Raw genomic sequence first — 13509 nt, forward strand, 5'->3', positions numbered from 1 at the left:
CTTCGGAATCTTGTGCCCAAGCCCGTCCTTGAACCGCCATCAACTGCATTTGTGCAAGGGTGTAAACTGCACAAGCCAGTCAGTCGTGGCGGTAATCACTCAAATACAATGAATACATAGTTCATACTGTTTAGCTATGTCTTCAATGTATTATTTATATTACTGATATTCCATGAAATAATAAATATAGGCATAAACTATGCCTTAAAATATTTTGTAACGTGCAGATAATCTGTCGGCCTACCACAAGCAAATTTGCTTTGTGGGACATTTTGTATTGCACTGAGCTATGTCTACGCGTAACTTGTCTGGTAAAATGAGCACTCACATTTAATGACAATGTTTTTGTTAAATTGTCTGGTAGATTAGCTTGTCGATATCTTTCCACGTGCTCGTTGTACATGCGTGATGAACGGGCGATTTTCCATTCAGTCATATCCCGTCTTTTCAGCGCTTGTAACCAAATTGTATCATAGCAGTAAAATCTATTTCCACTTCTTTATATGCACAAGCCCGAGCACTTTGAGAAATCCTCCCCGCCCTATAAGGGCATTGCGCCGCCGTGTGACCATTGGGTCAGCTCCCGAGAGGTTGCGCGAGGGGGAGGGCTGCTGTCTGACTATACAGGCAATCCTATTACGACCACAGCGTGCGCGATTATCCTGCTTCCTGCTGTACGGCGTAATAAACTGGTATTTTACAGCTTGCTTCCAGGTGAATACAGCATACAATGCTGCAAATACAATCGCGGCGAGGTATCCACTGATAAGAGTGGAAATACACGGGACACAGGCATTTAGCAGACGCTCTTATCCAAGGCGACATGAAACACAAAGTGCATAAACAGACTACTTCTAATTATACATATCCTTACAATATTTGAAATGTCCTTTTTTTATCAAAATGTGTGAATTAGGCTTGTTTGCTACTCTGTGACAAAGACGGATTACCTCTATTCTCATTAAAGACCTGTTAATGTGTGTTGGGGCACAGGCCTACCTACACCCAAGAAAATGTCTACTAAATTCCATAGGCTACATGTGGCCTTAGACCTTGGTCTGCTCATGGGAATTCGGGTAAAATTATCATCTGAAATAGCACTGCTACCTTGGAACGCGTGCATTTTACTGTAGCAATAGGCTGTTTGAAAAACAAAAAGCGCGCCCGTGTGGGATATGGGTCCCCAGCAAAGTGCATTTCATGATTTTGAAAAAATCATAAAATCGTTTGTAAGGGCGTATTTATAAACTTATATACTTCATATTACTTAAAAATTGTTCGTTGGTTTTCATGTTTACATTCTATGTAGCGCGTCCTAAACATAGAGTAATAGGCCTTCTTTAAGTGTAGGGAAAACGTTAGGTCTACTGTTAGATTTTTCCGCTTGGTGAGCTAGCCTATTCTAATAGCAAGCGAATGGAGACGCACGTGCAATTGCTGATTCCTTCCCCGTCCCGATTTCGCGTTCGCTCGAGACATTTTTTCTCTTGTTTTGTTTTACACAGCCGCCGAGCGAAGTGTGCTGGAGGTTTATGGTAATTGCGGTTCCCCGACTGGCCTTCTGGGTAAGGTCTGTGAGTGGGAGCGAATTGCTCTCCGCTCGCATTCTCCGTTGCACCCGCACGGAGACAGAAGCAGTTGGTATCTCGAGCTGCTTTGGGCGACAGAAGAGGGAACTGGAACTGACGGAGAAATACATATTTGAAACGTTTGGTCGAGAAACTCATAGGAAGCGTACACGATCTCTCAAAAATAATTGTGTTTTCTACGCATTTACGAGGAAATAGCAGAACTACGAGTTCGGCTACACTTAAAATCGGCGTGTGTTCGGATTGAGCTGTTACCCAACATGGCGCTGCGAGGCATAACCAGGCTGAATTAATTGCTGGAGTCCGAGGACTGTCGCCACCTGCACCCTTGTTACAACGTACATGGAGCCGTAACTTTGCCTTCGATCATAGGAATATACTGGTTTGGATATTGGATTCTGAGGATGTCTAAAAGCCACGTTACTTTTGCGAATTCCCCCCCCCTGACTGGAAATACACCGAAACTTCGGATCGCTACAAAAAAGTATTCGGACTGGCTTCAGCGAATGTTAAACAAGAACACGTATCACTTCATGTTGTTCTTTTAATTAATAAAGAACGAATCGCTCTTCGTTCAGTCGACCGCTGTCGTTTTGTTCGTGGCGGTGGTCTGAGTTTGGCTGGAATGTTTGCGCTTCTGTGAAACAGGATCTTGTCTGGTTTTGAACTGATCAACTCGGAAATTTGAAACGGGAGAAATTAGCGTGATTTTCAATATAGTCTACGATTGGATTCTGCACTCCACTGAGAGTTGTATCGAAGTTTGTCCAGGTAAGAAAAATAGTTTTCGAAGTGTTCGCACTCTTGGGTTTCTTTTTCAAGTTTGTCTTTTGATCCAGTTCCGTCGAACGATGTGCGTTCATTTAGGCTACCATTCGGTTCACGGAATTTCATAACTGACCTTCGTGGATTGTCCTGACCCGAGTGCTGCGTTTTATCCGTAGCGATAGCGACCCAATTTGAACAGCAGTTTCCTCTTTGCGTTTGCCTTTTCCACACCTAGATTAACGTTAGGGTACCTTTTATCGAACAGCCCGAAGTGGTTTTATACGGGATACATGGTTGTTAAATTAGGTTGCTCCAATTGTTTTGAGCGGTTCGTTCCAAACTGGAGAAATCAGTATGTCACAATGAAGCCTTTCCAGCATCGCGATTGGGTTTCCCGATTAGCGGACCATTTTTACGATGGATCCTCTGATGCTATATCCACGTAAACGTTGTAGTCTATTCGTTTTTAAATGGAAATTCGTGTGTTTGTTTTCAAAAGCATATTGTTATCGTAAAGCATAGGCCATCCTGGAAATCTGCTTATTTTGTTGATCAATGTATACGTGTCCAAGAAGTAACGCGGGTACGGATACAAGCCTCGCCCTGTGCACTTGTAGTATTCCGACTACGCACGAATGTGTAGTTCAGCACGGAAGGTTCGGATTCGTACCTCGCGGGACGGAGTGCCACTGTGACTGCAGGCTACGGGGCAGATGGATCCATCGGGGCGATAGCCCACATACCGAGTCCCCTTCCCCCATAGAGCAGAGAGAGGTGTGACCCAAACTAGAAAAATATAGGCTATTTGGTACCTATTTCTAGATCTAGAACGGGAAACCATCTGACTGGAAACAGTCGTAGATTACGCTTGTCCTAAATGTCAACTGGGACTCGTAATCTGACCCGTGTAGCTGGAAGATTTGGACCCTTAAAAGTAGTTATCGCCACCACGACGTTCATTATCCCTGGCGTTTGTGACTGCATTTTAATGACTTAATTTGCCGCAACTAATTGCAAAGAACAGAACATGTTCAAACGGCCTAGATTCGGTCGAGTGAAAATATCTATAGATAATTTGAAAGTAGCCATGTGAACAATACCCCATGCAGTTTGCATGATCAGGCTAAATTCGGGGTCTTTAATTGGGTAGCGGAAAACATATGACACGGCTAACGATGTTACTCGAGTCCAAGACCGTTTAAGCGAACCTTGAAAAATAATGAAGTGGATTTTGTGAAATGTGAAAGTTTGCGACGTTCTTCGTGTGCCCACAGTTTTTCTTTAGAGCTTAAGCGGACACGTTATTGTTCATATTCGACAATAAGCCGATGATCCAAGTCACATTTTTAACCTTATCTTGGGCTACAGTAAACTGCGACTCGCTGCCTAGCCTACCGATGATGTTTCATTGTGCGTATCTTGGACTACCCCTTTCACGCCACAGGTAGCGGTTGAACGAAATGTCAGAAATATAACTGGGCAATTCGTTTATCACATTATGAAAACCCGCTACGCATGCCCCAACGTGGAAAATGTAGTTTCCATAAACATGCATTGATAGGATATGGGATAGTCATAGAATACAGTCGGATAGATAACGTAGCTATTTTTCATTCTTTCTTCTGAGAAAGGGTTTCTGATTAAATACAATGAGTAGGCTTTAGCTATAGAAAAATGAGAAACTGACACACTCCTTGTTTCATCATTCTTGACTAGCACATAACTGATCCGGATTTAACCGGACCCCCGGATATTACTCGAAATTAATGCTACAATGAAGTTCAGTCGTTGAGCGTGTTGCGACTCCAAAACGTTAATTCAATTTTGGCTCCAGTATTACGCGTTTACGTTGTTTACGTCAGAATCCCACATTTCTGGGATAAGTGTTAATCTGATCACATTTTGTTGAAAAAAAATCAAATTTGGCCTGTGGAAAATGATCCCGCACCATAGACTAGCTTTCTTATTCAGTGTGGCTTTGTCATTTATGCTTTCAATTTAAACACGACCATCGCACAGACCCAGATATATACCTATTTCACTGTGTAGCAGCCCACGTTTAACTTTTGCCTGGTGTTGCGGTAGTAGCGGAGGGAAATATGTCGTAGACTAGCATTTCCCCATCGCGACCGGTTTGATGTGTCAAGTGTTTCTATTTCGAGATACCACGTCGTCTTTTTTTAATTACATTTTGGTGTGCTAAGCGGTAGCCTACCTTATGTGGAAACTAAAAGATCGTGGTCGAAACTTTAATCTAATGGGTTTATAGGCTACTGCACACTTGCATTTTATTTCGTTCCTGACAAGTGGGTATTTATTCGAATGTATCGGTAGCGATAATTTCGGCTTCGTCGTTCGATATAAATTCAAGAATTTTAAATTAAAAATAGCACATAGGCTATATAGCCTACATATAAAATAAGTTGACAATGTGCGAAATACAACATAGTGTTTTGTTATTAAAGTCGCATGAAATTACAGACGAGCCTTGCCTAATGCCTATCACAAGGGCAGGGTAGGCTTTGGGGGTGTGGTAAATTAGACCACACGTATTTTTGATCTTGGAATGTTAACTATGATAAATCGGAATGGCCAAGGCGTGCCGCTTATCAAGTCACGTGGCACAACGTTCCACTAATGATGATTGGCAGTTGAGCTACGCGAGGTCGTGGTTTTCTTTCTAGCATGTCCACGTGCTCCAACGTATGGGCATGTAAACAAAAGGACTTTAGGTCATTGTTTTGCTTTCGATGGGCAGTGTTTATTTGTGACAGCTCTGGTTCCCGCGGGGCAATGTCGAAATGTTAATTTGCTTTGCAATGGGACAATTCAGCTGGCTGAAACAATAAAATGCTGTCCCAGTAGGCCACATATGCATACTTTGGGATATTCGCACGTAAAAAAAAAAAACATTTTAAATAAAAAATGAGGATTATTTTTATGTTCGTTTATGTTTTGTCATTTCACATTTGTAGCCTATTGGCCTAGCTATGTAAATTACAGAGCTCAATTAAAGTACTAAATCCCTAACCTATGCTGTTATGGATGTTTTGATTGCCTATATTCTTATTGAAATCGCAAATAGGCTATACTAACCATTCACATTCCGAGTTATTGGCTGATACTTGTGATGCGTCGATAACACGACCGTACTCTGTTAAAACTGTTGTTTTTATATAAGGGCAGTTATTTTATGGGAGTGTTAGCTGATATCATCTAATCATTGGCATGCATTTATTTACGGTCCAACGAGCGGTATTCAAATAAAATAGGGTATTTTGGGATAAGGCTTATCCTCCCTGACCCACAATTGTGAACGGTTTAAGACGTATCTGAGCAACGAGAACATCAGCCTTTAAAATAATCTTGAAAATGATGGTCCAAACGCCATTCTGTGGAATCATAATTAAAACTAATTTGACCGTTTCAAATGCCTGTCGGTCTGGGTGAACTCATTCATTAATTTTACATTTGACTTTTGTTTCGGTAACATCACATTTAGTATATCAAGTGGTGTGTTTTGTGTGTGCGTTTGTTTGGCGTCTAACTGTCTTTGTACGCTCTGTTACCGCCATGCATCCTAAACTCATTGCACCTGGCAGGACCGAAACCAAACGCATTACGAATGTCGAAAAGTCGGGCACGTTTAAAATCCCAGTTCAAACAGAGTTAATAGGATGCATAGTAGCGTCGTCAGCCCCGTTGTCGTTTTTAGCGTTTTAAGATTAGACCTCCTTTGATAGTCGCTATTAGAATATATGGCATCGGATGTAGAGATCAGGTTTCAGAGTTTGCTCCCGGCGGAGACGTCATGGGTTGATTCAAGTCGCGCTCAGTCCGAGCCTCCCTCGGGACAGCAGCTTGGAACAGGAGAGCTCTTTTCTGCTTTTCAGAAAGCTTTTGTGCCGCAGGAGCTCCGCGTGCACGGATCGCTGCGCTTTCATAAGAACGTGTTACTGCCTATTCTAGTATTTGTTTTCTTTAACGCTGAATATTTTACACAGAGCTTGAGATTTTTAACCGTTGCTCAATTGTCCTAAGAGTGTAGGCTACACCCACTGTCATCTGTGCCTTATTTAAGCGTAGTAGTTTAGCGTGATGGGCATCATAAATGCATAGTCGGCTTTTTATGCTGGATGGTTTCCATCCTAATCACCCTGTATCCTTCACAATACCGGACTTTATTCTGTCCGTCTAGCCCATTTATGTAGAAATAATATATATGTCTGCTATATTCTCAAAACTTCTGCATTTTGAGGAGTGCTGGCATCAAGACCTCTCCCTCAGCAGGTCCCGACCTGAAGAGACGTATCGTTCTAGTTTTATTATGCCACTGCCTTGGGGCTTTGACTGCTGATGAAACACTGTAGAAAATCCTGCCACTTTATATCCTGTGCGAAGTTAGGACGCTGAGAAACACGCGGAAAGAGCTCCCCTTTGAGCTGGTGCGCATTCTATGTATATCCAAACATGCCTACTACTTACCTGCTACTTAATTATGTTCTGTTCGGGGCCGCGGCTGTTCAGTCTCAGCTGCCTAGCGCTGGAATGGCATTCACTAGAGGGGTGGGGAGTACTTATCACTCTATGCTATCTCGGGTGATAGGCTGCGTGGGTCTGGCATTGATTCATAAATTACTCGTCGTTTCCTCTAAATGATCAAGTTGTAAAATTGTATTCAGCGCAAATTGATCACGAGTTTTGATAAGATAAGAGACGAGACACAGGGATCACGGACGTCTCCATATTTGAATTACGTGCATTTAGTGACAAATTCAGTAATTTTCCTATTTGGCTTGAAATACGTAGGTGATTTCAGCTTCTGTTAAAAGGGTTATACAATGGTGCTGCTGTTAGTTCTGATGTAAAAAAAAAAAAAAAAAAATTATTATTATTTCAACATTGCACGCTTTGCGGTCAGAAACGAACGAGGCCTGTTTACAGCCAATGCAAATAAAGCCATAGATGTTTGGCTGGCCGTTGCGTTCCACCTCTCTTGGTCTTCCTTTCCACTCCCTAATCCCCAACGACCTTCTTATAATGTATATGCTACTTCACCTTGTGGCACCGATAGGCCTACTTCCTTCCTTACTGGATATTTCCCGTTTTAATGACTGAGACCGTTTTCACTCGACAATTCCAACCCTGATTGGAGTAATAATGTGGATCGAAACGACACGGGTGTTAATTTTGTTTTCTGCTAGATAAGGCACATTCTCAAAAACCAGTTCCTTGGTGCTCCATTTTCCTTTTGCTCACTACGATATCAGATCTCCTAGTGCAGGGAAATACGCGATTTCTGTCGTGAGCGTGAGGCTTCATCATAACATGTTGCTTAGAACTTGAACTAACTAAAGGGTGTTTTGGGTGCTTACTAAAATAGTCCACGCATTGGGTTCACAGGTCTTTGAAAACTAGGCTACTTTTTCATATCTGAAAACTGGCACCGGGTCACTGTTTTTGCTGCGAAGTATGCAAGTTATAGTAGCATAGAAAATTGCTATTTGTATTCAAATATATAGCCCCCCTAGTCATTGTGTGCTGACGTAACGTGTTGGGTCTACTTTAAATTAAATGTTAGAAGTAAAGTTGTTCCCTTGATATTCAAAATTTAGTGGCAGTGGCACGCCGAGTGACTAGGCGATTTCAGCCTAAACGCAGCTGTGTAGTTCCAGTTGAAGAAATGGTTCGTGTACGTCGTCTCAACAAATGAGAATGAAAATGGCTCGCGTTGCGCGTAATGGTAACGGAAGGGCCATAATGAGAAACCTCCAATCTCAGCGCTGTATTTTAAGTTAATAGATGTTCCCACTTCCCAACGTTTTCAACAGACTGAAATATGGAGAATTCTTACGTGCTTCGTTCGCTGTAGCGCGGGAGAGAGCGGACCTTTGTGCTACGCTGGGAAGAGGGGAGGAAAGCGATTACGCGTTAATTTGCTGTATAATGAGCTGTTTTCGATTCCCCGTGGGTCGCTTTCATTCTGAAGGGAGAGGAACGGAATGGGACGGGTTTGATTTGATCGATCGGTGACTCCCTCAGCTGCATTGCTTTGTCATTGTGGGGAAACACTGACCCCGTCACCTTCAATTATGCAAAACCAACTCCGCGATTGTTAAAGTCTGCTTCGAATGCCCTTCTTTTACTCTATTGAGATTGCGCGTTGTTTGCACTTCTTAAAAACCTAAACAGCGTTGACATTCTCCACTATTTGATTGCAAATGGAATCTTTACGCATGTATGAAGTCTTGTCCATTCGAAAAATAACGCAGTAGTTGTCGTTCAGTTGACCCAAAACTACGAGTGTCTTTCGTCACTTCAATTGAAAGAGCCATAGATTTGTAAATATTTGTATGCGAGTTTTTGGCAACGAAAATGACCCGCCTATTCCGTGTTAGAAACATGCCGCGACGCCTCTTTGTGATTGTTTCTCTCTGGCAGACGAAATCCTATGTCTTTAAAATGGCGCGGACAGTCTGCTTCCATGATAATGCTAGAGGCTCAGTTCTAACGTGTTTCTGTGTAGCGTCTATAATGGCAGCTGTACAGGGGCACCGGAATCATTTGCGAAGTGCAGGGGGAAATACAATTAAATTAAACCTGTCGTTATTTCAGCGCCGACAGTGATCAGGCGCACCACATAACGGAAAGAGTAGGGTGTGACTTTAAGTCACTCTTCCTTATTGTAGAAAGTGCGTTTTGTCTGGCTATTAGTACCCTAGGCAAATGGGCTGCAAAGCTATGCAATGAAGGTACACGTTGATGGCCACTGTAGCCGGCTGACAGCCCTGATAGTCTGTCTTGACACCTGGCGCTTCAATGGCATAGGCCAATCTAGGTTTAAATTAGTTTCTGTTTTGAAAGCCTCTCAGCTGAAGCCAAATTCCCAGGAATTGTTCAAAAGCGCTTAAATTCCGTGGCAACATCAGGAAAACTTGACAGACGGAAGCGGTGCTTTAAATACAGCAGTTCAGCAAGATATTCAATCGATACATATTTCCGAACTCGGTGTGTTGCGGAAACCTTTTACTGGTCGGAATAACGACTAGCTATAAACTGAAAATGACGCTCCTATTTACGCAATACAATTAAGATAAACTAACAGATTACGTGTTATATCAATTTAATCAATAATATGAATTTATATTTATTCAATAATCCAGTGTAGCATACTTTTTGTCAGAGTTTTTGGGAACCACTAATAGATGTTTTATTTAGTAGCTACGACGTATCTCCGAGCTGATTTAGTCGTTTTATTCAGCTGTCTTATGATCTAGTTCGTTTGATATTTTGCCGAATGTCTCAATTGGCCTATATCTTATAGCTATTTATGGTAATGCCTAACGTCAGCCAAGTTCGGCTCAAACACTGTAAAAACATAGGCGTTTTTTTATACGATTACATTTTAATTAATACGATGTTGTTCAGAATTGTACCTCGTGTGACCTGTATCGAAGATTATTCACGCTGCTCGAAAGTGGTTCTCAATCGCGCAAGATGTTTTTGAAGCTCGGTCGACGCTACTACCGCATTGCATAACATTACAGGAATAAAGAACGACTAGAAATTAACTGGCTACAGCAATACGCACTGGGGCACAATACAGTATTTGGGTTCTGAGTTCTGAGCGTTCTGAGATAATTTATTTTTAAATAAGCGCGTTGCTTGTAGCTATTCTGAGTTCGACGAAGAACCGATGTAAACAAAAGGGTAGGATTCGTTGTCAGTCGATTGTATTCCTTTTACTTTTTGTCCTTTATGATTTGTTTTCGTTTTAATTAATGTAGGTCGTTTTGTGGTGACTAAAGTAGGCTATGCTACTTTTCCCCCTGCGTTTCATGCAATAACTGCTCGAACAAAGCATCGTAGTGTTTGAGTTGCGCATCACGGTTTGCTATTTAGTCATCCATGTTGGGGACACACTTCCCTTCTTTCCTTATAAGTACACACATATAAAAATAACATGACAGAGTTTTTTGTTGTTATTGTTGAGATGAGAATTGTGAGCAGTATAGCCTAGGTCTATATGCCCTTATCGGTTACATCTCATAGCCCAGTGCATGTCAATTAACCGATAAAATGGCTGTATTGTTGCTTAGGCTATGTATTCAGTAGCTAGGCTATAATATTTTCTATAACTTGAACGGATGGGCATCGGCCTAATGTCTGTTGGTTGTTGAAACATAACTTTAAAACACAGTCAAATGTATGGTGTGTTGTATTTCGGTTAAGGGAGTTTCTCTTTACTATCCCTAATTATACTGGTGGACAAGATGTATATTCGAACCAGGATGTTATCAGCGCTAATTGGCTAGAGGGTTGCACGCGTGTGCTTGAGGGGGGGGGGGACGGGACTGCAAGCTTGAGCGCCAGATAAAGCTGGCAATCAGCCAGAGGAAAAAAGCGAGAGGGCGCCAAATCGCTGCAACAGGGGTGATACAGTTGGGTTATCGCGATCGCTCCCTCTCGCACTCAGACACGCTGGAGATTCTAGAGATTCACCTTGGGAACCAATTATTATCGTGAGCAAACTTTGCTTGTGTAACACCCATCCCCTTCTGCCATCCCATAGATCAACGTCAGTCATCATGACGATGTTGTCACCCTGTGCTCCTCGTTACAACTGGGACGTGGTGTCATGCAATCGTTCAAACCATTCGAATATCTTGGTAAATTGACTTGTATTTAAGTAGATACATGTAATATAGCCTACGCCTATTTACGCATGTAGCGTAAATGCACATGTTGTGATGCGGCGATAGGCAGGTGCCACGCTGTCTTTTACTTTGGGGTTATGCTATTGGTCAAATTACTACTTTTCTGGGAGTAGCCTAATATTCGAGTAAATTCGCCCTGGTTTTTAATACATTATGCGCAAAATTCTTATTAGACCAAGCAATTATGTGCTAATCTTAGTGTTAGCTTCATGTTCAATTTACTGAAAAGAAGGGAATATATACGTAGTCAGTGGGCTCGCACAGCTTCGGAGATTGGGCGCCTATTGTAAAATGAATTGAGGCAAGAAAGCGCCAGTATTCCGCCACAGAGACACATGTGCTACCCCCAGTCCTTCCGGCCAGAGGGGTGCTGGAGCAGGGAGGAAGAATGTCGCGCACGAGTTGTCACCAGTTTCAATTGATGGACCTGCGACGTCCTGGGCAATAATGCTGAACCGCAAGTTTGTTGCAAGTGATTAATAATTATGTCAATCTAATTTTCATTATCATTTTCATTTCATCCGTTATTGTTTCCCCCCAATTTCTTTCGAAGGAAAATACGACATGGTTAAACTATCACGACAGTTAAAGCAGGTCAGAGAGTAGACTCGCTATTTATGTAAATTGTGTGTGGTGTCATTGTTCAGCAGCTCTCCTCTGAATTAGTTCAGATGGAGTTTGATGATAGAACTACACGTCGAGGTTTGCTATGTTTTCCGGAGGCTTTCTAAAATCTACTTGTATGCTGCAGCCTATTTAAATCGAAAACTGTGTTAAATGATCAACCTGTTAAATACTAGAAAATGATGAATAGGAACCGCTTCCTATAGCATATGATATGATAGCAACATATTTATTTAATTCAGCCGTCATGGAATGATTGCACTACGTAAGTCAAGAAGAGGACATGAAGTGTGATAGGAAGCGGAGTTGCAGAGGCGAAGGCGCTTTAACCCCCTAAGACCTGGCGTGCACATGCGTGGACTCCATATTTTGGGCTGTACAACCATAATACTTAATTCTTAAGACCGAGAGTCCACATATGTGGACATCATTTTTCTCAAAAACTACATCATGTCAAAAGATGATGCTTAGTTTTTATACTTATCAGGTCCCAATAAGCCCAAATAGCAAAGAGAAATTAAAAATGCATACCAAAAAAGAGTGCGGGTATTAGGAGGTTAATGCAGCCTATATTTGGAGGCCACAGTCTGTTGCTCCAATGATGTTTGGTAATCCAGCGATAACATGGAAGTTACTATTCATTTGTACTTGTTCGACGGCAGTGTGAATTTGATGGACCTGAGAGTCTGATGACCGAGGGGAACGCACGACTAACGAAGGACATCCGATCGGTCCAATTAACACAAAATCAATGACTAAAATGGTCGTTGACGAATGACAAATTTAATATCAACAAAGGCTAAGATGAATAAATATTCTGTCCCATGACAAGAAATATTTATATATTTTAATATTATAACTCACCGAGCACTTTATTAGGTATTTATTAGACTTATTTTTTAGACTTATACTGCTGTATCCACTATCCACTTAGTGATGATGCGTTGTGTGTTCAGAGCTGCTCTTCTGCATATACTACTGTTGTGATGTGTGGTTATTTGCGTTACCGTCACCTTCCTGTCCTCAAACTACCCTGTCTGCTACCAATCCTCATTCCATGGTCAAAGTAATTTAGATCAAAATTTTTCCCATTCTGATGGTTGATATGAACATTAACTGAAGCTCCTGACCCACTGCTGCCACACAATTGGCTGATTTGATAATCGCATGAATAAGTATGTGTAATAAAGTAATGTTACTAATAAACTGCTTGTGAGTGTATATTATATTGTAATTCAAATACAGTAAAACTGAGCACTTTATTAGGAACACCAGTACACTTACTTATTAATATTCACATCAACCATCAGAATGGGGAAAAAATGTGATCTTGGTGATTTTGACCATGGCATGATTGTTGGTGCCAGACAGGCTTGGCTGATTTGAGTATTTCTGGAATTGCTGATGTCCTGGGATTTTCACAACAAACAGTCTCTAGAATGGTGCGAAAACTAAAAAAAACATCCAGTGAGCAGCAGTTCTGTGGACTGAAATGCCTTATTGATGAGAAAATTCAACGAAGAATGGCCAGACTAGTTCGAGCTGACAGAAAGGCTACAGTAACTCAGATACCCACTCTGTACAATTGTGGTGAGCAGAAAAGCCTCTCAGAATGCACAACATGATGAACCTTGAGGCGGTTGGGCTCCAACGTCAGAAGACCACGTCAGGTTCCTCTTCTGTCAACCAAGAATAGAAAGCTGACAGAAAGCTCACCAAAACTGGACAGTTGAAGACTGGAAAACGTAGCCTGGTCTGATGAATCTCGAGTTCTGCTGAGGCATACAGATGGTTGGGTCAGAATTTGGTGG

At 41.8% G+C, this 13509-nt stretch overlaps 1 protein-coding gene across 2 annotated transcripts in view; it reads left to right on the top strand.

Annotated features, from left to right (window-relative positions):
• The first annotated feature begins 1509 nt into the window (after positions 1-1509).
• Positions 1510-13509, top strand: part of bcor (BCL6 corepressor) — a 61468-nt gene continuing 49468 nt past the window's right edge. For both annotated transcript variants that reach the window (XM_061236283.1, XM_061236284.1), the window contains exon 1: positions 1510-2360. The gene's annotated coding sequence lies outside the window, so the exon portion shown is untranslated. The remainder of the gene's footprint in view (positions 2361-13509) is intronic.

The sequence above is a fragment of the Conger conger genome, chromosome 3, assembly GCF_963514075.1.
Source record: "Conger conger chromosome 3, fConCon1.1, whole genome shotgun sequence".
NCBI lineage: Eukaryota > Metazoa > Chordata > Actinopteri > Anguilliformes > Congridae > Conger > Conger conger.